General features: G+C 43.4%; 1 long non-coding RNA gene across 1 annotated transcript; it reads right to left on the reverse strand.

The window, feature by feature from the left end:
- Positions 1 to 72: 72 nt before the first annotated feature.
- Positions 73 to 21,138, reverse strand: LOC122466844. The gene is made up of 3 exons (XR_006292734.1): positions 21,030 to 21,138; positions 5,579 to 5,718; positions 73 to 3,426 (listed from the first exon to the last, which is right to left on the reverse strand). It is a non-coding gene; the product is annotated as an uncharacterized LOC122466844 (long non-coding RNA).
- Between the last annotated feature and the right edge of the window lie 657 nt (positions 21,139 to 21,795).

Here is a 21,795-nt window from a genome sequence, read left to right on the forward strand (position 1 = left end):
ACCGTGGCGGCACCCGGTGGGTGAACCGCAGGCTTGGGGAGGGTAGCTCCCGGCCCCTCCTGACCCCTTTTCCCCACCCGAGTCCCAACACCACCACCTGCCCCAGCCTCCGAGCGCCGAGTGAGCACGTGCTCCAGCCACCTGGAGTCCCTAGCCACAACCTGGCCCCCACTAGTCCCAGCCCTTGGCCCTGGCCCCAGGGAAAGAGCCATAAAACACCCGGGAAGTAAGAGGGGGTCTTGAAGTGGAGCATGGGTAGGGCCTCGCAGGGCTGTTTGTGGAGGCTCAGCCTCCCCCAGCTTTTGATACCCGCCACCCATGCCTGACACAGTTGGACCTGTTGTCCTAACAGGGTTGGAAAAAAGGGAGGTTGCAGCCTGGAAAAAGAGTGCTTGGACTGAAGGATTCCACCCTTTGAGAGAAGGGCAGAAAGCCAATGTGTTACCTGAGGTCAAGGTGCACTCAAGAGGGACTGAAGGGAGTCTAAAGTACAGCTGGCCCTGTAACCAGAACACTGGCAAAGCTTTTTGAAAGTCTAATTAAATTATGTCAACCAGCTCTCAACCATGCTCAGAGAATTCTAGTATATTAGAGAAGCACAATTTTGCTCTGCGGAACTATTGCTGGTTTGTTCCTATCATGTTCATCGTGGTGTTTTATAATACTCTTTTTAATCCTTGTTTCAAACAATTTTATTCACACTGAAGTAAGACTCACCGTTCTGAAATTTCCAGGCTCACACTAGCACCTTCTGTAAACATAGGTACCCCACTGGGCTACCCTCCAACCCTGGTATAGCAGACAATTTCAATGACAGATTGCATATATTTGTTAGAAGCTCAGGCACACCAAAGTTCCTTCAGAACACTTGCATATATTACTGCACAATCCTGGTGACTTGTGGCTCTTGATTTATTCATTCCAGTGCCTCCTGTTTGGGGGGGGGACACATCAACCTGACATATATCTTCTTTGTACTTGAAAAGAGTACAAAGAAGCCTGTGAAGATTGTCAAATAAATCAATTACAATCTCTAATATCTTTACCCTCCTTAATTTCTCCCTTACGTCCCTGTTGCACCCACCAATTCTCTCACTACTCAACCTGCTATACAGTATTTTGTAAAAGTAATGGAGTTTTTGCAATGAGACGTCACTGCTATGAACATTCAGCTTTTAAATCTTTGCTGAAATAAGAAACTTATATTTTATCTGTCAATAACTTGTGTGGATTAGCAAATAGCAGTTCAGTGAATTTCTTCAAGTGAAGGTAAAGATGCCAGAAGTAGTTTGTGTCTGCTGTTCTTGGTTACATTGAATACTTAGTTTTTCTGATATTTTCATTTCTTTTTTTAAATGAATTTCTATGGAAGATAAAACCAATTGGTCAGTCTCCTTTAAAAAGTGTGAACTGAGTACATTTGAAAGCTAGGTAATGTTAGCAAGCAACTACAAGCAATGAAATAACAGCTCCAAAGTTCCAAATTTATACCTTACAAAGCACATTTAAGCAGCAGAACACAGAACACTAAAGAAATTACAATGGATTAGTGATTAACTGGCTACTTAATAAGACACCAGGAGCTTTTGTACAGCCATCTTACTGTACTATTGGATGCAGAGAAAATGCAAAGTGAAAATAAAAGAAAACAAACATGATGTGAAAAAAAACTGAATCCAGAACACAATTTATACTGACAGAAGGTCAAAGGGATACGTAGGCCCTCATCCTGAACTTTGAAAAGTAGTGAGGGATTACTGCTGTAAAAAAAAGAAAATCCTGCTGACAGTAAAAGTTCTACCTTGCTTCCAAGATGTAACAAATCGCCAGTTACTCCTGAGAGTCTGAGTGTGGGATGAGTGCAGGCAGGCAATAGGTAGGGTTATAAAACATTCCTCCCGCATGTAACGAATTTTATACCAGTAACATACCCCAGACATGACTCAGTTTACCATGAGTTCCTGGCAGAGCCATCTCGCTGTACATTGAAGGTGATTAGTTATTATTTGTACTAAAGGCCTCAGGAAGGGATCAGCAGCCCACTGTGCAAGGTGCTGTACGTACACCTAGCAAACAGGCTGACCCCTGCCCCAGCTTGCTTACCATCTATAGCTAATACTCATTGATTAAAAGGTTTTAAACCCCACAAAATCCACAGTAAGATTGGTGTGGCAGAGGAGCAAGAGCTATGCTTGTGAAAATGTAGTTTGCTGTCTGTATATCCCATTCACCACTGCTGGGCCTGTTATTTGCAGCACTGTGAACTCAGCAGGGGCATGACTCCTACTCAGAAGGAGGGCTAAGGTTTTGGGTTGGTTTCGGACATCCAAAATGGCAGCTGCTCCTCTGTTTGTGTAGGATCTGGTATATGTCCATGTCCCCAAAGCATACTCACTCTACTTCCATTGTGCCTGGTTTAGTGGTGTGCAAAGTACCCTTAACTCCCTGAAGTCAAAGGGAGATGAGAGCGCTCAGCACCTCACAGGAACAGGCCTGAATTAGGCCCTGTTTCAGTCATGGCTTTCACTCACTCATAGCTGTCCCATCTTAAATTTTGCATTGCACTGAACTTAGAAAGGCCCATATCCTTCCTCCTCCCTCACCTGCTACACATGATTTTAAATGGCTGAATAGAAAATGAAAGTTAAAGACTGTCTGACCACAATAAGTGGGGACTGCAACAGGCTTTTGGCTGTCAGAACACAGGCTGCCCAACTAGCTGGAGCTGTCTCCCTGCCTCCCTCTGGGACATTTGGGTCATTGTTCCCTACTTCAATTCTTGCCTGATACCCTCTCATTCCCCTTCAGTTTGTGACGGAGTTTCTCTGCAAAGGGTCTGTGGCACTGTGCAGAATGTGCATGACACAAAAATAAATTGCATTGCATGGTTAAGGGGGAAGATGGTAGTTTTTTTAAAAATGGCCAGTCAGCTGTAGCTTTCCAAAGCACTTAACTAGCGTTGTGCTAGCTTTGAACCTTTACTGCCTGCCCACCCCCACTCCTGTTTTAAGTACAGTACCTAAATTATAATCATTAAAGTCTCTTGAGTTAATATTTTTAAAGAGGAAGAAAGTTTAAAAATAGCCAAGTCACACATATGTAACAAGAGGCACAGCTGGGCAGCACTTCCAGAGCAGGAGGAGAAGAGGTGGGGGAGGAGGGCGAGCCGGAAAGGGTGGATGTGGGAGCAAAATACCACAGCCCTGAACCTGCAAGATGATGAGTGCATCTCCCACCTGAAGTGAATGAGGACACACAATACCTTGTCATGTTAGGCTTGCAAGGCAAGGTCCTGCAAGGTCTGGGAGTAGGCAGAGCATCAGAAAAAGGATTTAATTTATTTTTTATATGCAGCAGCTCCTGACTCTCTTGCTGTTTGGCCTTGCATAAACTGTGTAGGCGAGACCAAAAGGACCACAAGTTATTCTGTGAACAGAGAGGAAAGAAATCTCATTAAAACAGAGGGTTAGCTAGGGAGTTTGGGGAACTACAATTATAGCATCCTCCTTACCTTGATAATTGATACTGGGCCCATTGATCAGTGGCATTGGAACAATTTTTATAATAGGGGTGTTGAACGCCATTGAACAAAACTGTAAACCCTGTATATGCCGGAAACCACTTCAAGCCTGGGGGTGCTGCTATACCCCCCAGTACCAGCACATCTGCCATTGACTCTATACTTGTGAGTCTGCAGATTCTGAATCCTGCCATTTTTGAGCTAAAATTTGTGATGCAGAGATGAGCCAATTTCATCTGGAACCGCTAGACTAATATTTCACTTTCGTTTCATTCTCCTATTTATGTGTACACAGAATATATATCAAACAAAATCACCGACTTGACTCTCGAGTCTCTACTCAAGGCAAAATGAAGCCACAAGATGAAATAATTACTCTAGTGAAATCATCTTCCTGGTATCTGTTCAAAAACCATTTCAACAAATCAAAGTACTCAAATTCTTCAAGCCACTCTGATTAGATACCCACTGGTAAATTAGTGTACACAACTCAGTCTTCTCTAATGCTACATACTGTAAAGACCCCAGGTAATTCCTGATTCCCTTATCTAGTTTGCCAAGCCACCACAGTCTCTCCATTCAAAATACTCTAACAAGCCACCTTCTTAGTGATTACAAAGTGAGTTTGTAATATGATGTATATATAATGATATTTATGGGAACTGGGAATTAAACTATTTCCATCTCTGGGTTTCTCAGTGTCTCTTGTTTTCTGTGTGTCCATCCTTTAGAATGACAAGGTGGGTGAGGTAATCTCTTTTATTGGATCAGCTTCTGTTGGTGAGAGAAACAAGAAGTTGGTCCACTAAAAGATATAACCACTCCCGCCTTGTCTTTCTAACATCCTGGGACCGACATGGCTACAACACTGCATACTTGTCGTTTAGAATGTAAGCTATTTAGGGAAAGTACTATCCTTATTTTTGTGCATTCCGTAGCACTGACAGCCTGCTCAGTGCTAAGCAGCAAGAAAGGAAACACACACATCACTAAGTCTCCATATTTATTTTATCATTATAGAAAAAATGTAATACGAAAAAGAAAGTTTGATCACAGCTCAACCAAAAATAACATTCTGGTTGTTCAGGCTAACCATGATCTTTGACATAAGTGGAAAGGACCACACAGATCATTTCAATGAACCATAACAAATCATCGCCATTTCGGACTTCATGATTGTCACAGTGCTTTACCCATGGCCATTTGGAACTTTATGGTGTTGGTAAGGGTAAAATTTAGATCTTCCTGCTTTAAATGGATGGATCCCTATTACTTGAGCTAAAGGAGAATCTTCATCTGGTGCTGACAGTATAGAGACCATGACACAGTGAGCTATGTTGATTTTATCCAATATGGGGCAGAACTAGCCATTACATTGCAATATTTATTGCCCCATAATTGTGTGTGCGCATGTGTATATACACACAGTGTTTGTAATCTCCGATTTGTCTTGAATATGTGTTTACGGCATTTGATCATTGTAAAATGTCAGATTTACAGTGAAAATCCTGCATACATGAATGGGTACTTTAGGAGAGTGACAAAATGCATTTTTAAAACATTTTATAACCTTTATAAATTGTGTACACAATTCAGATTTCCCTAATGCTACATACTGTAAAGAGCCCAGGTAATTCCTGATTCCCTTGCCTAGTTTGCCAAGCCACCACAGTCTCTCCATTCAAAACACTCTAACAAGCCACCTTCTTAGTGATGCTGAGAAGAAGTGAGTGTGTAACTATATAGCAGTATTTTTTCCTCAATAAAATGGACAAAAAACAATGGAACAGCTTCTCTGAACCAGAAAATATCTCTCTCTCTGAACTAGTTACTCTCAGACATCTCCTCTACCACATTAGACTGATAATGTCCCAGCACTTTTCTCCCCAGCCTCTTTCTTGTCTTTGTCTTGTCTTTATAAAGTGCCTCTTTGGCATCTAGGTTATATGTTGGCTGCTTCTCTTTCATTTCCTGGTCCCCTCCCAAACCTCTTTCTCCTTGTCTGTTCAAGGTTTCAAAAACTCCTTTAGGTGCATCTTTGTTGCTTTTCATACTCACCCTCACTAACCCGTTTCCCTGGGCTCTCTCTTCATCTGCCAGGCCTGGTCCCCGCCCCGGCAATAAACCTTTGCCAGACTGTCAGCTTTTCTTTCCTTCTTCCTCTCAGAGAGCTCCCTCTGCTGTTGGATGCTGCTAACCTTCAAATAGCAAAACCATTTCATTTAAGGGCTGCTACATCATGCATGGAAATAACACTGTTTATATGGTGAAAAATATTGTCACAAGCACATTCATTCTCACAGTTCCAGTAGTGATGTCGACGTCAAGCGCTACAGATACATTAGCTGTTTAAATGCCTGTGAGGTGTTTGAAGTCAACGAGAGCAGAGGGAACTTGGCACCTCACAAGGAGTGCTCAGCACCTTGCAGAAGAGGCCTTAAAACTCCCTACTCTTTGAATTGGTTAAGAATTACCCTGGAAACAGCACCACTTAGTGCAATGCAGCATTATTCCCATTTCTTTGGCAAAAACATCTCCGTCTTCTGCTTTTAATAGTAGGATGTTAAAACAATGCTACATAGTACTTACATGTTCAAAGCGCTGATAGAAATCATTAAGAGAAAGGGACGGTAATTTTGGACCAGCACACTTGGGTGGGTATGGAGGGTGGCAAGTCCCAATCCCATGAAAAGGGTCATGGATTCTCTGTCCATGATGAACAAACAGGACCAATATTCATGTAGCCTCATTTCAAGACACCCTGTAACAATGCAGCCTCTGGTGGGACACAACTGAGCGTATCCATTCAGGACAAATTGCTTAGAGCAGGGCAGTCACAGCCCAAGGCTGGGGTTCCTCCACTTCTAAGGCACACCAAACCAGACAGATGGAGGGGACTTCAGTTTCACCCCACTGGCTAACCAGAAGTCATACAAGCAATTCCCTCAGACACTCCAGTTTCCCAGTATCACCACCAGCAGCCACTTCTTATGGGGATAAATGGTTATGAAAACAAATACCCCAGTAAAAAAAAAAATGGTTCTCCTGATCCCAAAGGACCAAGCCCCAGACTCAGGTCAATATACCAGTTAGATCTTACCCACAAATCACACTGTTGCCAATCCTTTAGAATCTAAAATCTAAAGGTTTATTCATAAAGAGAAATAAATATAGATGAGAGCTAAAATTGGTTAAATGGAATCAATTATATACAGTAATGGCAAAGTTCTTGGTTCAGGCTTGTAGCAGTGATGGAATAAACTGCAGGTTCAAATCAAGTCTCTGGAGTACATCCACAGCTTGGATGGGTCATTCAGTCCTTTGTTCAGAGCTTCAGTTTGTAGCAAAGTTCCTCCAGAGGTAAGAAGCAGGATTGAAGACCAGATGGAGGAGATGCAGCTGCCTTTTATAGTCTCTTGCCATGTGGCCTATGCTTCCTTTGTTCCAAAAACAAGCTACCCAGCACATGGTATGGAAAAACCTTAGAGTTTTGTCCATAGGCATGTCCCTGCATGCCTTGCTGAGTTACAAGGTGTATCTGCCTTCTCTCAGTGGGTCAGTTGTATAGCTGATGGTCCTTAATGGGCCATCAAGCAGGCTAGGCAGTGCTGATCCAAATTGTCGGGGTGTCACCCAGAAGCATAGCACAAGTTTAAAATACAGACAGTATAGAGTCAATACTTATAACTTTAAATACAAAAATGATGCATGCATACAGATAACATAATCATAACCAGCAAATTATAACCTTGTCATAGACCTTACTTGACCTCCTTTGTACAAGATTTGGTGCCACTATATGACCTTAGTTCCAACAATGATCTATACGGTCACAGTTTATATCAATAACGTCACATGCCCACACAGTGTAAACTGGCCAAAACTCAGTGTGTCGGTCTCTGAAGGATGAAGGGCTGAGTCAATGCTGCTGAGATTTAAACTACAATTCCAGGGAGCGTAAGTATTTCAAACCTGAAAATTAGACCACTAAGCCATTGCATCCAGATGCGATAAATCACAAATCTGTCTATACACTGAGCAGCACCCAAAGGCCTTACTTCTGTTGATCGCCCCACTGTATTTCATTGTACTAGGACTTTTATTATATAAAACACTGCAGAAGATTATTTTTTTAAAATCAAACTCTTTACACTAAATTTCCTTTATCCACAAAAGTAACTTGTATTAGTTTTAATGAGGAGGATTAGACCATAGCAGGGTAGTTCAGGAATCACATGGGTGCTCCGATATCATGGTGATGAAAACCTGCAAGGATATCCCCTTGGATACCATTGCCACCTTCAGACACTTGTTGATTGGCTCTGCTTACATCGCCATAGTAACCACAGCCTCAGCATCTGCTGATCACCTGCTCCCATGCAACTCTGATGCGCCAGCCAAGTTGGCTCTGAGGCCCACCTGCTCCCTTCGGGCTCTTGCTGACTCTGCTTGACCAAGCCAAGTCTGTCCCAACAACCTATGACTTGCTCACTAACTCCCTATTGGCTGATTATCTAATTATTGCTTTAACTGGTCATTTAATGCAGAGTGATCACTTGCTAATTAATTTCTCAGGTAGTGCACTACACACTCAGTCTTCCTTCTCCACCATGCCCACCAGACTCCATTTCCTCTCTTTCTACCTCCCTTCCTTGCAAGATTTCCATCTCCAACCCCTTCTATTTTCCCCACAACTTCTGCTCCTGACAACTCTACCTCTTTCTCTCCCCCCCCCCCACATTATCAGATGAACATGAGCTCCCAGTGTGATGCTGTGGCCAAAACAGCTAATGTGATCCTGAGATGCGTAACCAAGGGAATCTTGAGTAGGAGCAGGGAAGTTACTTTACCTCTGTACTTGGCATTGGTGCAACCACTGCTGGAAAACTGTGTCCAGTTCTGTTCAAGAAGAATGTTGATAATTGGAGGGGGTTCAGAGAAGAGCCATGAGAATAATTAAAAGATTAGAAAAAACATGCCTGATTGTGATAGATTCAAAGAGCTATTTAGCTTAAAGAGAAGATTAAGGGGTGACTTGATTACAGTTTATAAGCATCTACCTGGGAATAAATATTTAATAATGGGCTCTTCAATCTAGCAGAGAAAGACAGAACACGATCCGATGGCTGGAAGCTAAAGCTACACAAATTTAGACTGGAAATAACGTGTAATTTTTAAACGGTGAAAGTAATTAGCTACTGGAACAATTTCTCCCATCATCTTCTCTCCACCCCCAACCTTTCCACCTGCTGCATCCTTCCCTATCACCATCTGTGTCCCTTCCCTCTCCATCCTCACTCCCAGTCATCCCCTTCCCATTTCTCTCCTCGTTCTCCTCCCCCACACCTTACACTCCCTCTTACTCCATCTCCATGCAAAATATTGCCAGATTCTTCATGGAAACTGAGAAGACTAGACGTAAGGTTGCCTTCCCCTGCACTCTTCCCCACTCCTCCTTTGCTGAGAAGGTTTCTCACCTGCTTGTCTCCTCTTACCTTTCCAACTGGCCCAGTAACTCCAACTCTTCCTGCCTCATGAGCTCCCTTTCTCCCAGCCCCACTCCCTCCATCACCATCTTCTTAACCTCTCACTCTCATCAGGTTTCTTCCCTTCACAGTATATCACACTGTAGTCTCTCTCCACCCTAAAAAACCCAACAATTCACCTTGACACCAATCTCCTCTTTCCCTCCTGGGCCATCTACACCACACATCCAGTCGATGTCCAAATCTTGTCACTTCTTCCTCCAGCACATCTCCGGGGTCTGGCATCTCCTCCCCATCCACACTACTAAAATTTTAGATTACAACAGGAACCCACTGAAAGGGGGTCTCTGTGTGAGTTTTGCACACCAACCTAGTGTGTGTGTGCGCATGCATACAGGCACACAGCCAGGTTGTAATGGGAATAGGGTGTGGACTACCAATTCAAGGATACATTCAGTGATTTCAGGTTTCAGACTGCATGGTGAGAACCATCATCGGAAAAGCAAAGTGTTAGATAGAAACATTATAAAATCTGTTATTTTACTTAATGAGTCAGTTTTGCAGTAGTTTTACTGTTTTTGGTTTCTTGCATACATCAGTTTCTCTACAATGAAAAGGTATTACGGCCTATTGTGCAATCAAGTACTCTTTGGGTGTCTCTTTCTCCTATGAGTTGCTATCTCACATTTTACAACTACTAATTTAGCATATGTTGCCCTAAAATCCCTTCCACTGGTAATAACTTCTCCCTGCAATAGCCTTTATTTTGACTGGATCACCTCAAAATTGTTGTAGGCAGGTGCCAGCTCTAGATGGAACCCTTTTTTAAATACAGATCTGGGGGATTCTAAAGGAACCCTTTTTTAAATACAGATCTGAGGGATTCTCATGTACTTTCTTGAATCAGCAAGAATAAAATTTCACTAGATTATCTTGTAATGATATCTTGTGAGTCTAGTGCAAGTGAAGGACTGTGCTATTCTGTCCTAAATCTAACTGCAATGTTCATTTGGGAAATTTTTGCCCACTAAGTCATCCCACCACCATATATTTGGGTTTTAAATTTCCACCCCACTCCCCCCTTCGCCCCATACTCCAGGTACAGCAGTATCCCATACATGTTTGAAATTAGCCTCCTGGATCAGACCACCTCCTCTTATTCCTCATTGTTCAGTAACTTTTGACACCAGCCCACATACCAAATGCCTTTTTTGTGTAGACACCATACAGGGGAGACTCAAAGCTACATTTTTTCTTGATTTCTTCCACATCGTTTCCCAGTCTCAGCTGCAAAGCTCTGAACAACTGTGCCTCACTTGAACCTCAGCTCTCATTCCTTTCGTCTCATCTCCTATAGGGGGAAGGTTACCCCACATCTGCCCAGTGAGGGCTTTTACACCTTTCTCTGGAGCATCTGGTGCTGGTCACTGTCAGAGTCAAGACACTGGACTAGATGGTCTAATCCACTACAGCAAGTCTTACGTTCCTGCCCACACTCATTCTTAATTCCCCTTATGTATTCTTCTCCAACTACAGTCTTTATCCCCTCAGCCCTGTATCTCCACCATTGCTCTTGTAATTCCGTTCCTCTCCTTGTGCATTAAACAGCCACCCTCTCTTCATTCAAATCCTTCTTTAAAATGTGCTTCTTCCACAAACCCAAGTAAAACTAATGCATCAGAGAGAGCAGCGCATGCCATACAATACATACCAATGTTCTGTGCTGCTCTGAGACAAGCCCTGCTGGTATCTGAGGGCATCACGTTTCTGATATACATCTTCTTTCTGACGCCATGAAAGCTTCTTGGGTCAGATACTGGGCTGTTGTAAATTGATATAGTTCTACTAAAGTCACCAGAAGAAGATCTGACCCTACAACTTTTTCTATGTTTTATATTTTGGCAGTGGTCCATAAAGAACCTTCCAAAGACAAACTTTAAGATATACTTTCTCCATCCCACTGCCTAATCACACAAGGTGCTGATCACCTCCTGCAGCTTGCGGAGCACTGTCCACTGCTCAAAGCAGGGGATCAGCACGTCACAAGCCAAAAGAGAGCTTCCTAGAGCTATGGCAGCCAGCTCTCTCCCATGCCCCCGAGCCCTGTTCCCAGAGCACAGCTGGGAATCTACTACATTTGTAGAATTGTTTTTAAAGTAGGTTTCCTTTCATGCATAGGAGCAATTTCTTTCTTTTTTAAAGTTTCCACCAACAGGACAACAAACAGCACTAGAAATAACAGGCCTCTTGGACAAGAGAAAGACAACAAGCTTTGGTTTGGTTTATTTTGGCAGTAGGATTTGGGGCTCAGTTCCTCAAAGGTATTTAGACATTTAACTTTCACGGATTTAAATGGGAGTTAGGCACCTAAATATCTTTGAAGATCTGGGCCTTGACCCTACATTGCTCTTGCCCTCTAAGCCAATGAGTAAAGGGGAGCAGAAACCCATGTGTCAGGGCTTGGGGAGGTTTGAAAGGGGGAAAAGCCAGCTCCAGAGCATGTTGTCCTTTAATCCCAGTCCCAGAAAAAAAATTTCCATGAGGATTACTCATGGTAGGAAGCACTATATCCAGCAGTAACTGTTAGCAGGATCAGGCCCAAACCTGTGCACATAAAGAGCATTGACTCTGACTACTAGCAAAATTATTGTCCTCTGCATGTTTATTTCAGGTTCATTTGTTTATTGAATAAAATGCATTTATAAAATAAAAACTGTACCTGCATATTTGCATGGGTGCCCAATGTGCCCATGAATCTTGCACTTATTTATATAAACAGGGTACACAAACAGAGTAACTGTTATGTGTTCCCATGCTCAACTCCATAGTTCATACACACAAGTGCAGGATATGCAGTAGGTGCTGTTGCAGAGCAGGTATACCCCATCAGGGGGACTGTCCTTGGATGTAGGGCCGCCCCTCAGCACAGGGCAGCGTGGCCCAGTGGCCAGAGCCAATGGGGCTGCCCTTTGACACAGGGCAGGGCAGTATGGCCTCGGGGCTGAAGTCAATAGGACTGCCTTTCTAAGTGGAGCAATATGGCCTGGTGGCCAGGCAGGGGGTGTCACCCAGGAGTGGGTTGATGGCCAGAGTAGGGGGACCCAGGTCCCCTCTACTCCACCAGGTCCCAGTCCAGGGCTCTATCAGCAGTGAGTGTATCCACCACTGGGTCAGTAGGGAGCCTTCTGAAACACACTGATGCTGTTCCCAGTTCCACAACTGGATCAATGTCTAGTTCCCCTGGGCTACTTCCTACCCATTCTTCCTGTGCTGTAGTCCACAGGTCCTCGGGATGCCTGGGGTCATTGACTGGCGAAGTTCCCAACAACTCCTTTCCCTTGTGGGCTTCTTCAGGCAGCCGGGTATTCACCTGGATCTCGGCACACCTGGCCTCCACGGTCTCAGGCTCTGACAACTCTCAGGTGGGAGCCTGCAACACGTCCTCTCTCCTCGGCAATCAGCCCGACTGAGCTGGGCTGCTTAGTTGGAGCATGCCCAGCAGGGGTGAGGGGGTGTGACTTCCTCAGTCCACAGTATGGGGTTAAACCCCTTCCTGTCCAATGCAGGGCAGGTATTCCCCAGTCACAGTGCCTATACAAAACTTGCAGGGTCAACAGGCATATTTATTTGCAAATTTGGCCCTGGTGCTTCTGATTAACCTTAAAGCAGCATCTAAAAGGATAACAGTTCTGACATTAAAATATTGGTATTCCCAGAAGTCATGAATTTACCCTTTTCTTAAATCAGGTATTAAGGTATTCGATACAGACTCACGTACTATAGATTTATAGAACGATTACAACATAGCTGGATGCTTTTTTTAATACCTCCCAGAGGGATTCTGCAAATCTGTTGTGGTGACGTATTTTTCGCCCAGCACATCTTAGATTACTGAGAGTAATTTTACCGCTTTTAGATTGTTTACCTGAGAGAAAACTGCTGAAACATAATTCTGGAACTTCCTGCTTGCCCTGTTGTGTGATCTTGGTCTATTTTACTGTGGCAGCTGTACAGATTTTTCTGTGCAGTGACACATATTCCACGCTGAGGTTATCATTTTAGACACTGCTTTAAGGTCAATCAGAAGCATCAAAGCCCCCTGTGTTCTATCAATGTCGCGTCTCAGAATGCAGTTGCTGCTATTGCCAGGACGAGCACATTTCTGTTGGGACAAGAAAGAACCAGAGGGCAATGAGGAAGGATGGGATGCTGATAAAATTAGGTACCTTTTAAATGAAACTCACTCTGCCCTACGGTATTTTGGATTTAAATTTTACTAAACAGTGGGGCTGGCTATGAGGGAATAGCTCCCCCTTTCTGAGGTCTAAATTAAGACCTGGGGAGCGTAGGAATTAAAATCAGACGATGTAAAAAATAAAATAATAATAATAATAATAAATCTACATATTGAGGGAAATGAAGTAATAATTTCTCTCTCTGAATCCTCTATTAAGATTTTGACTCTGGGAAAATTTGCTGAGAAAAATGTACAATACACCGATAGAATGAAATCATGTATAAGAAAAATGGGGTTAACCGAAGAAGGCAATTACTCCTGCAGGGATACGCCTTTCATGTAGTTTTCCATCACAAGTACAATATTCCCGAATACACCGTTCAGGCCTCTGGAGTACTCATGTTGCATCAGTCATTAGCCAAGGATTTCATTCTTCTCTCTTCACCCATTTCATAAAGGCCTTTGATTACACATCTTGCTCCAGAATTAAAAAGTGGCTTAAGTAGTTGACATGGTGATCTATTGACAACAGTAAAAGTAAGAAAATGACTGTGATGCTGGTTGCTGTTTACTCTGATTTATGGAGCACTGCCGGTTTAGAAAGGGCAATCTGCAGGCCTTGCTGTTACACCAGTTTAAATACATATTACCCTGGGGAGAGTTCCAGTTGCCACTCAGTGTAGATACTGGGGGAGGAGAGAGTTTAGACTCTCAGTAACTCAGCCATGCTGTTCTTATGCTGTATTTATTACACAAATTAACAGCAGCCTGTATAGAATCTACTAGATCCAAATTGTCCCTAAGTAACTGGGCACATAGAGGGGCAGGGGAAGGGGGTGGGGAAGCAAGGCTCACAGCAGACTCAGCAGAATTCCTCCAGGACTTTTGGGGAGTGAGAGCTGTGCAACCCTTATGCAGCCTGTCGTGTGCTTTCTTCCCCTTCATCCCTGTGACAGCTCAGCTTCTCTGTCTGATGCGAGGAAAAGGGGCTGGGCTGTGGTTCTGCCTTCACTTCACCCACCCCGCCCCCTAGAGCCTGAAGAGACAGAGTCTGGAGCACTCCTTGTGCTCAGTGAGAATAAAGAGCGATTATAGCTAGTCCTGTACAGGAATGCAAAGGAGAAAGGGGTTGCAGGTTCTCTTCCCCCTGCACAACCTGGACGGAATTTATTGCTAAGGCAGACAATAAAATATATAGAATTTGCAGCATCACCAAGGTAATGAATGAGACCCTTTAACGTCATTTTCTGACCTCTGAGCATTGTGTGTGTATAAAGGTTACAAATCAACATAGAGTTTTAAAGATAAATGTAGGCTGTACTGTAGTTTGCTTGGCAGCTAATCCAAGATCCGCCACTGAAGGGCAGCATGCATTAAAGCCTGCAATAAGTGGAACAGCTACAACTTATTTCTGGTATTATGCATGCTAGTGATTAAAGATAAACTGGTTTTGATACCATATCTGTGCCTCTGCTCAAAGTGGGGGAATGCTTTAGAACTGCTCCGAGCTGGCAGCAGTACAGAGGGGCTAATCTGAGTGGGAGTGCAAGAAGGAGCACAGCAGAAGAGGCAGAGTCTACATCAGACACACAGTTTAGCTGTTTCTTCTCTTCTGCCCAGTTCTATTTCCTTTTATTTTCCTTTTTCGTTCCTTTCAATTTTGCATCATCATCTTCTTGTTGGCGTGAAAGAGCATTAAGCTTTTTTTTAAAAAAACATGCCATTTCAGGAGTTTTGGAGCCTGAATTCTGCTGAGGTAGAATGCTAACCGCTCTGGGCCTGGTGTTTAAAGGTCATTAGGTACTTAAAGATGCAACTGGGATTTTCAAAAGTGCTTAGGCCCCAGTTCCTATTGAAATCAATGGGAGTTAGATGCCTAGGCACTTCTGAAAATCCCACTAGGCCCCTAGCTCCACCTTTAGGCACTTAAATACCGTTAAACATATGCCGCTCTGAGCCCTGCCAGACAGGTTTGTGTATTGACATTTGCACAGCTGCAGCCTATAAACTCCATCTCCATCTTATGGGACTTTTATATAAATTGAAAACTTTTGATGATCTGCTGAAGCTGCAAGAGGGATACACTTAACGCTTAACACATCTTTGGGCATGGCAAACACATGAAATGATCATAAAAACTCTCCAAAAAACGGTCAAAAACCAAGCACTAGCAAATGCTCTGTTGAATTCTTAAATGCCACCTTTCATAATACAAATATTGTAATGTACACTCAATACATAGTATCTTTTACAGTCTTTCAAGCAGGAACAGACCCTTAGCTATTTATAGCGTGCCCATAACACTTGTAACTAGGCACTTACAGTTGCTGAGGATCCATTTTTAAGCAGACTGTACCCTTAGGAATTTTTCACTATAAAATCCATACTTCATAAGAATGGATCTTCTGTTTAGTTACAGAAAGCAAATATATTTTTACTTAACACAGCGGCTATCTGCGCACGCTGCATAAAACCATGTAGATTATCGAGGGAATTAAATATGGGACATCTAAAGAAATTGTAGGTGTTTTCCCCATCATCATGCTTGGAATCAGTTTTCAAATGCACTAGGTTCAAAACTGTCCTAGAAGTTCATTTGTGATTGTGCATTTAAAATATCTTAGGCCAGGTTACCAGGCAGGGTATGCTTCACCCACAATATGAGGAAGACATTCAGGAAATACTGAACTACTAAGATAAATTAAAGGAATAAGACACAAAGGAGTTAATACATCAGGACATTTGGAAAACCTGTAATTTGCCCTGAGTGAGACTGTCTTGTCCAAGGCACTGTGTGGTAATAAAGCTAAGGAATGCTGGCAAGAAACTGAAACTATATTTCGCAGCAGCCAAACATCATAGAAGATGCCTTCGAACTGGACCGAGAATGCAGCGTATGTCTATTTCCCCTTTTAACCAACAGATTAACAGACAAAAAGGGAGTTTCTCTTCAAACTACGCAAGATGACACTGAATCATCTGGAGATGGCTTTTTTTTTTTCTTTTTGCACAATACATCAAAGACAGTCTTTGCCCCTTCAACTATACTCAGTGCAATTATTCTTACTGTTTGGGTGATTTGGGGCTTTCAGATGAAGGGCTAGCTTCTGCAAGGCCCTGTGCATTTGTATGGTAGAGCAGGGCAAGAGGAGCCTCTCCCCTCCCCTCTTACATCCCTGCACAGTGTCTGTCCAGAATCCCAGGGAGGGGCATAGTATCTGCTCCCTCACTGGCCCACAAAGCAGGGAGCATACTGAGGCCCCATCCTCACTCCTGCCAGTGTGTCTGAGCGGCAGGGACAAGATCTGGCCCAAAGTGTTCCCATGCTCTCAGTAATGTTCTGCTATTTAATGTTAACACAAATAATTTTTAAAAACTGTGTGATTGACCAAATGTATTATGTCAGCAGTGTACTAGGTGCTTATGGACAGATATCCCTGTTGAACAAGATCCTGGTTCAAAAGGCCTTATGGACAGTGGGGATTTGCTCCCATTTCAGCCATCAGTGGTCACCACCAATGAATCTGCACATGTTCAATCCCCAAGGCGGAGTTCCCCCTGATTTCAAGCAGGGCTAAGGTACAAACAGAGCTGTCTACACTAGGGGTGAATCCTGGCCTCACTGAAGCCTATGGGAGTTTTGCTATTGACTTCAGTGGGGCCAGGCTTTCACCCTAAGGGTTTGCAACTGTGCAACTATATTGGTGGTGACCACTGATGGCTGAAATCAGGACAAATCCCCAATGTAGACAAGAGCTAAGTACAGTACAAAAAAGGGATGGGGGAGAAGGTGTAATGAAAAGCAGTGAGAGTGAGTAGTGAAAATGAACATGCATCTCTTTGCTCCACCAGGTTTGTCTGAACTGCCTTCCAGTTTGCTCCGTTTAGTGTTCCCAGGTCTCAGTCTGATCAATTGGCACTGATTTGCAGGGAGGTCCAGGATTAACAGGCCTTTTGACATAGGTATAAAATGAAATGGCCGAATGGAGGAAAGCAGCCATTGCAGAAAGGGATGTGGTTATCGTGACATGGCAACATAGCGATCTGGTGCTGGCCACCGTCAGAAACAGGGTACCGGACTGGATGGACCATAGGTCTGGTCCTGTATGGCAGTTCCCATGTGCCCGTGTCACATGCTTGTTCCTTGCACTCTCTCAGATACCAGCATTTATCTAAGCCTCTGAAGTGAAGCTCAGATGATTTCTGCAGCTCACTGGTAACTCCTAATAGTTATTTTAAAGCAATTGTTTTACTTATAAACATTAAAGAACATTTAATTAAATATTCTTCACTGCAGGAGGTGGCACAGTATAATTGGCATAGGTAAAAAATTGCTTTTGAATGGATTACAGAAAAAGAGACACTTTTAGCACTTGTTACCATAAATGTGGATTTTAAATGGGTTAGACTTGAAAATAAGTCTATCATCTCAAGCTGTGATAATTGTTCTCTGTAATTTGGGTTAGGTTTCTACATGCCAGTAGATTAGCCTGATGGATTTTTGGATAATGGCCAATCCAGTGGATTAGGCACTAGTGCATTAGACATTTGAGTCTAATTACATCTACAATTAATGGCTCAGGTTCTGCAGTTCAGATAAATCAGACTCCCACTGAAATTAACAAATACAGGATCAGGTCCAGAACCTGGCCTGTAATCTCCATCCTCAAATTAAACAATTGTTGGTTTTAGTGATAAATAAACTGCATCTGAATTACCAGAATAAAGAGAGAGAAAAATCTTTGTTTACCTAGGAGTTTGCACGGATACATTTTGATGAAGCAGTGTCAAATTCCAATTTGCTGCTACATTTTTGCCCTTTGAAGTGCAGCATGTAGATCCAAGTAGCTTATATCTGATTTTTTATGAGCTCTGAAATCCATCATTAAACTATGTACTTTGACATTTCTAGAGAAGGTAAACAAGTGCTGTACCCCAGTGTAATGGTACACAGTTCAAAAGGATAAGTGTGTATGAAGTTAACAGACACTAGAGGGCTTTACTGGAAAGGGCTGGCTGTTGCATTCAGAGTATTGCTGATCATATCAGGTATTACAACTGCAAATACTAAGTCACTATTGTACTCAGTGGGAAGATTGATATTTAGAACAACGGGTCCTCTGAGAAAGGGAAAGCCTGTAAGTGACATCAGCAGTGGACAATGGCTGGATGAGGACCAGAAGGTGCAGTGATGGCATTGCCAGCCATAGGCAGGAGGCACAACTCTGGACCATGGCAATGGAATAAGCAGAGAGAGGTGGGGAGAGTTCGCTGTGTGCAGGAACACAGACCCTGTTATAACATCCAAACCAAAGCAATCAAAAAGGCAGATGGACTTAAGCAACAGTCTGGATTCTCTTATTACTTACAAGAGTGCAAATCGGGAGTAACACCCTTGAAGTTAATGGCATTACAACGATATTTAAGTGGAACAAAGTCAGTGTCATTGTTTCCTGTGGTTGTCCAGTGCCTTGGCAAAGGACCAGATCCTGGTCCCTGTGCAGAACTTGAATAAACAAGCTTGGTCAGGGAGGAATGGGATCCACCTCCCCAGATACTCGTTTGCTGCTATGCATGTTCAGAGAGATGGCTACCTTTGAATCTTTGTAACTCCCACTTGTTGAGAGGGTGGGGTTTAGCTGGTGAAGACAGGAAGGTTTTGTCTCATGAGTCCCATTGATTTAACCACGAGTTCAGTTCCTAGCTTTAGCCTGTGTTTCCTGTGTGACCTTGAGTGTGCCACAAGATCTCTCTGTATCTCAGTTCCTATCTGTAAAATGGGGATAATAGTAGTGATCTGCGTTGGAGGGGTCCTGTTGGGTTCCGGGAAGTGGGCAGGCACAGGCACACCCACTGCTAAAGGAGTTGGAGGGACATAGCAAGAATAATTTCATTAGTGTAGAGGAGGTGCTCAGATACTACCTGTGACAAGTGCCATAGAAAAATGTATAGCAGAGCTATGGAAAATTCTAATATTGTAACATTTATTTTAATCCCAAATCAGGGTGAAAAGCTGAAATATTTAATTTTTATTTTTCCTGATGGAAAATTTTGGTTTGGCAGAAACTGCATTTTCTGTCAGAAAATCATTCTAACTGAAAATTCCCAACCACTTCTCATCCGTAGCCAGGGAGCCATCAATCCAGCCCCATCCTCCATGGTGGATTAAATAGGGACCCATTAACCTTTGCCTATTGCAAGCTTTTTTTCTTGAACATTTTGCACAATGGGTAGAAATAGTAGGAGTGCTCATGTAGACAGGGTGCTGGGGCCTTTAACTGCCAAGTCTTTTCAGTCTTGTGCCCGTGGCTGGTGTGTTGCTATCTCTGGTGGAGCTGCACTGGTGGCAGTAACAGTGGCTGAGGGGCAAGGGGAAAGGCTCGCGCAGGCACAATTCAACAGGGAGCAGGGCATGCAGTCCCTGCATCCTGCCCCCACGCCAGCTACAAATGCTTAGCTCTGCTGCTGTGCTCAAGGCCTTCCCTGCACCTACTTTTGGAGTGTACAGGTTTTGCCCTGAAGGCTTGGCCTAGGGTAGGATCTGCAGGCACGATGTTAGGACATGTTAGCTAGCCGGACCTTACAGTGCTAAAACTCTAGTCAAGACAAGACATGTTGTACAATAGCATGTGCCTAGGCTCCTGTCTTAGCATGTGCTGTATTCTACACTAGTCTGTTCAAACGAACATGTTAGCTAGCACAATCTATCACCCCTTTTATCTTTATCTAGACACGGCCTTTGACTATGAAAGGTCACTCTGTAACATTCACAAACAGGTCTGCCAAAGCGATTCCAAAAGTATATGACAACCCACTGACCATCTGGCAGGCAAAGAGCATCATTTTCCTCTTATTTCATTCACCCCATTGATAAGAGATGCAGTCGTGGAAGAAAATCTGATTGTTGTCCACAATTTGGATCTAAAGCAGAGTGCTCTAATAACAACGTCCAGAGTGACCTCATCGTGGCAATGCGCTTTTATTTCATTTTCTTGTCTTTGATAAATAAGGACATGTAATAAATGTAAAGGAATAAAGGAGAAGAAACTAAGATGGGAGCTGAGGGAGAAGGAAAAGAAGAAACGGAAACATTCATATAGTTAATGGGTGACTTAACCCTAAAAACAGAGATGAAGGGATCAAAGAGGACTTCTCACGTTAACTCAAGTGAGACCCTCCTCTACACTAATCCCCTTTAGATTATTTATTATTACAGTCCTTACTCTGCTAAAACACACACAGAAGTTGGTGAAGCCAATACAGGGTGCCAAATTAGGCCTTACTTCAGAACTAAGCAAGGGTGGAGGGTCCCAGAGCCCAGGCTTCAGCCTGAGCCCAAACATCTGCACTGCAATTTTATAGCCCCACAGCCTGAGCCCTGCAAGCCTGAGACCGCTCACCCAGCCAATGGCTGGTATTTTATTGCAGTGTAGACATAGCCCAAGTTCCAGGATTTCCTGCTAACGCGTTACAGTTCCTAGCTCCCCTGTTATTTTATTTTTCCTTTTTAGGGTCTCTAAATATTGGTGCTTTTTAAAACTGCAGACAGTCAAATGCAATTCTGGCATGACTGAATAAAGTAGCTTTGCCATATGAGGGATTCTACATCCCCAGGGATAGCATTTGCCTGTTTAGCAGCAGTATAACATTATGAGCTGGTGCCCACTGTGACCTCAGCAGTAATGTGGTACTAGTTTTCAGTAATACTGAAAGCCTGCCCTTGGTATTCCTGCTGGTTAATTCTCCCAAAGTTTATTATGTCATGTTTGTTTATACAAAGTCTCACCTCATTTATATCCACCCACTTCTAGATAGTTGGTAAGTCACTCTGTAGCTCTGAGCAATCTTCTCTGGAGTTTCCCATCAATCCCAGAGTAGTATTTTCTGAGGTCCTCCTATACACACAAAGTTGCACTAGTTTAACTGAAGGCATAATTTTGAACCAGTTTAGTTAAGTCAGAGCAACGTGGGTACTCTTAAATCAGTTTAAACCTGTGAATTTACATGGTCAGGCTAAACTGATAAAATTAGTTTTAAACTGATATGTATGTCCCCCACAGGGGTTTGCACCAGTTTAACTAAAGGCAGGGCTATGTGATGGGGTCCTGGCCTTTAAGGGCCAGAGGCCTGGAGCCCACCAGTCCCATCCAATTAGCTCTACCCATCACTCCTGGAATGGGGCGTGGGGTTTACTTAATAGAACCAGCTGGGTACAGAGGAACTGATTCCCCTATAAAGAGCTACAGAAAGCTATAGACTGAGGGGGATGTGTGGGGAGAGAAAGGGTATAGCAATAAAAGATGGCTAGTCTACCCAGGTTAGTTGAATGGGGCTTTAGGGCAATACAATTACAGTGTAGATGCTCTAGTTCAGGCTAGAGCTTGTGCTCCAAGACCCCATGAAGTAGGAGGGTCTCAGAGCCCAGGCTCCAGCCTGAACCTGAATGGCTGCAGTGCATTTTTATAGCCTGTGAGCCTGAATTTGCTGACCCAGGCTCTGAGGCCTGGTGGCAGGGATTTTTCATTGCAGTCTAGATGTACCCAGAGACAACC

This window comes from Chelonia mydas, chromosome 8 (genome assembly GCF_015237465.2).
Source record: "Chelonia mydas isolate rCheMyd1 chromosome 8, rCheMyd1.pri.v2, whole genome shotgun sequence".
Taxonomy (NCBI): Eukaryota; Metazoa; Chordata; order Testudines; family Cheloniidae; genus Chelonia; species Chelonia mydas.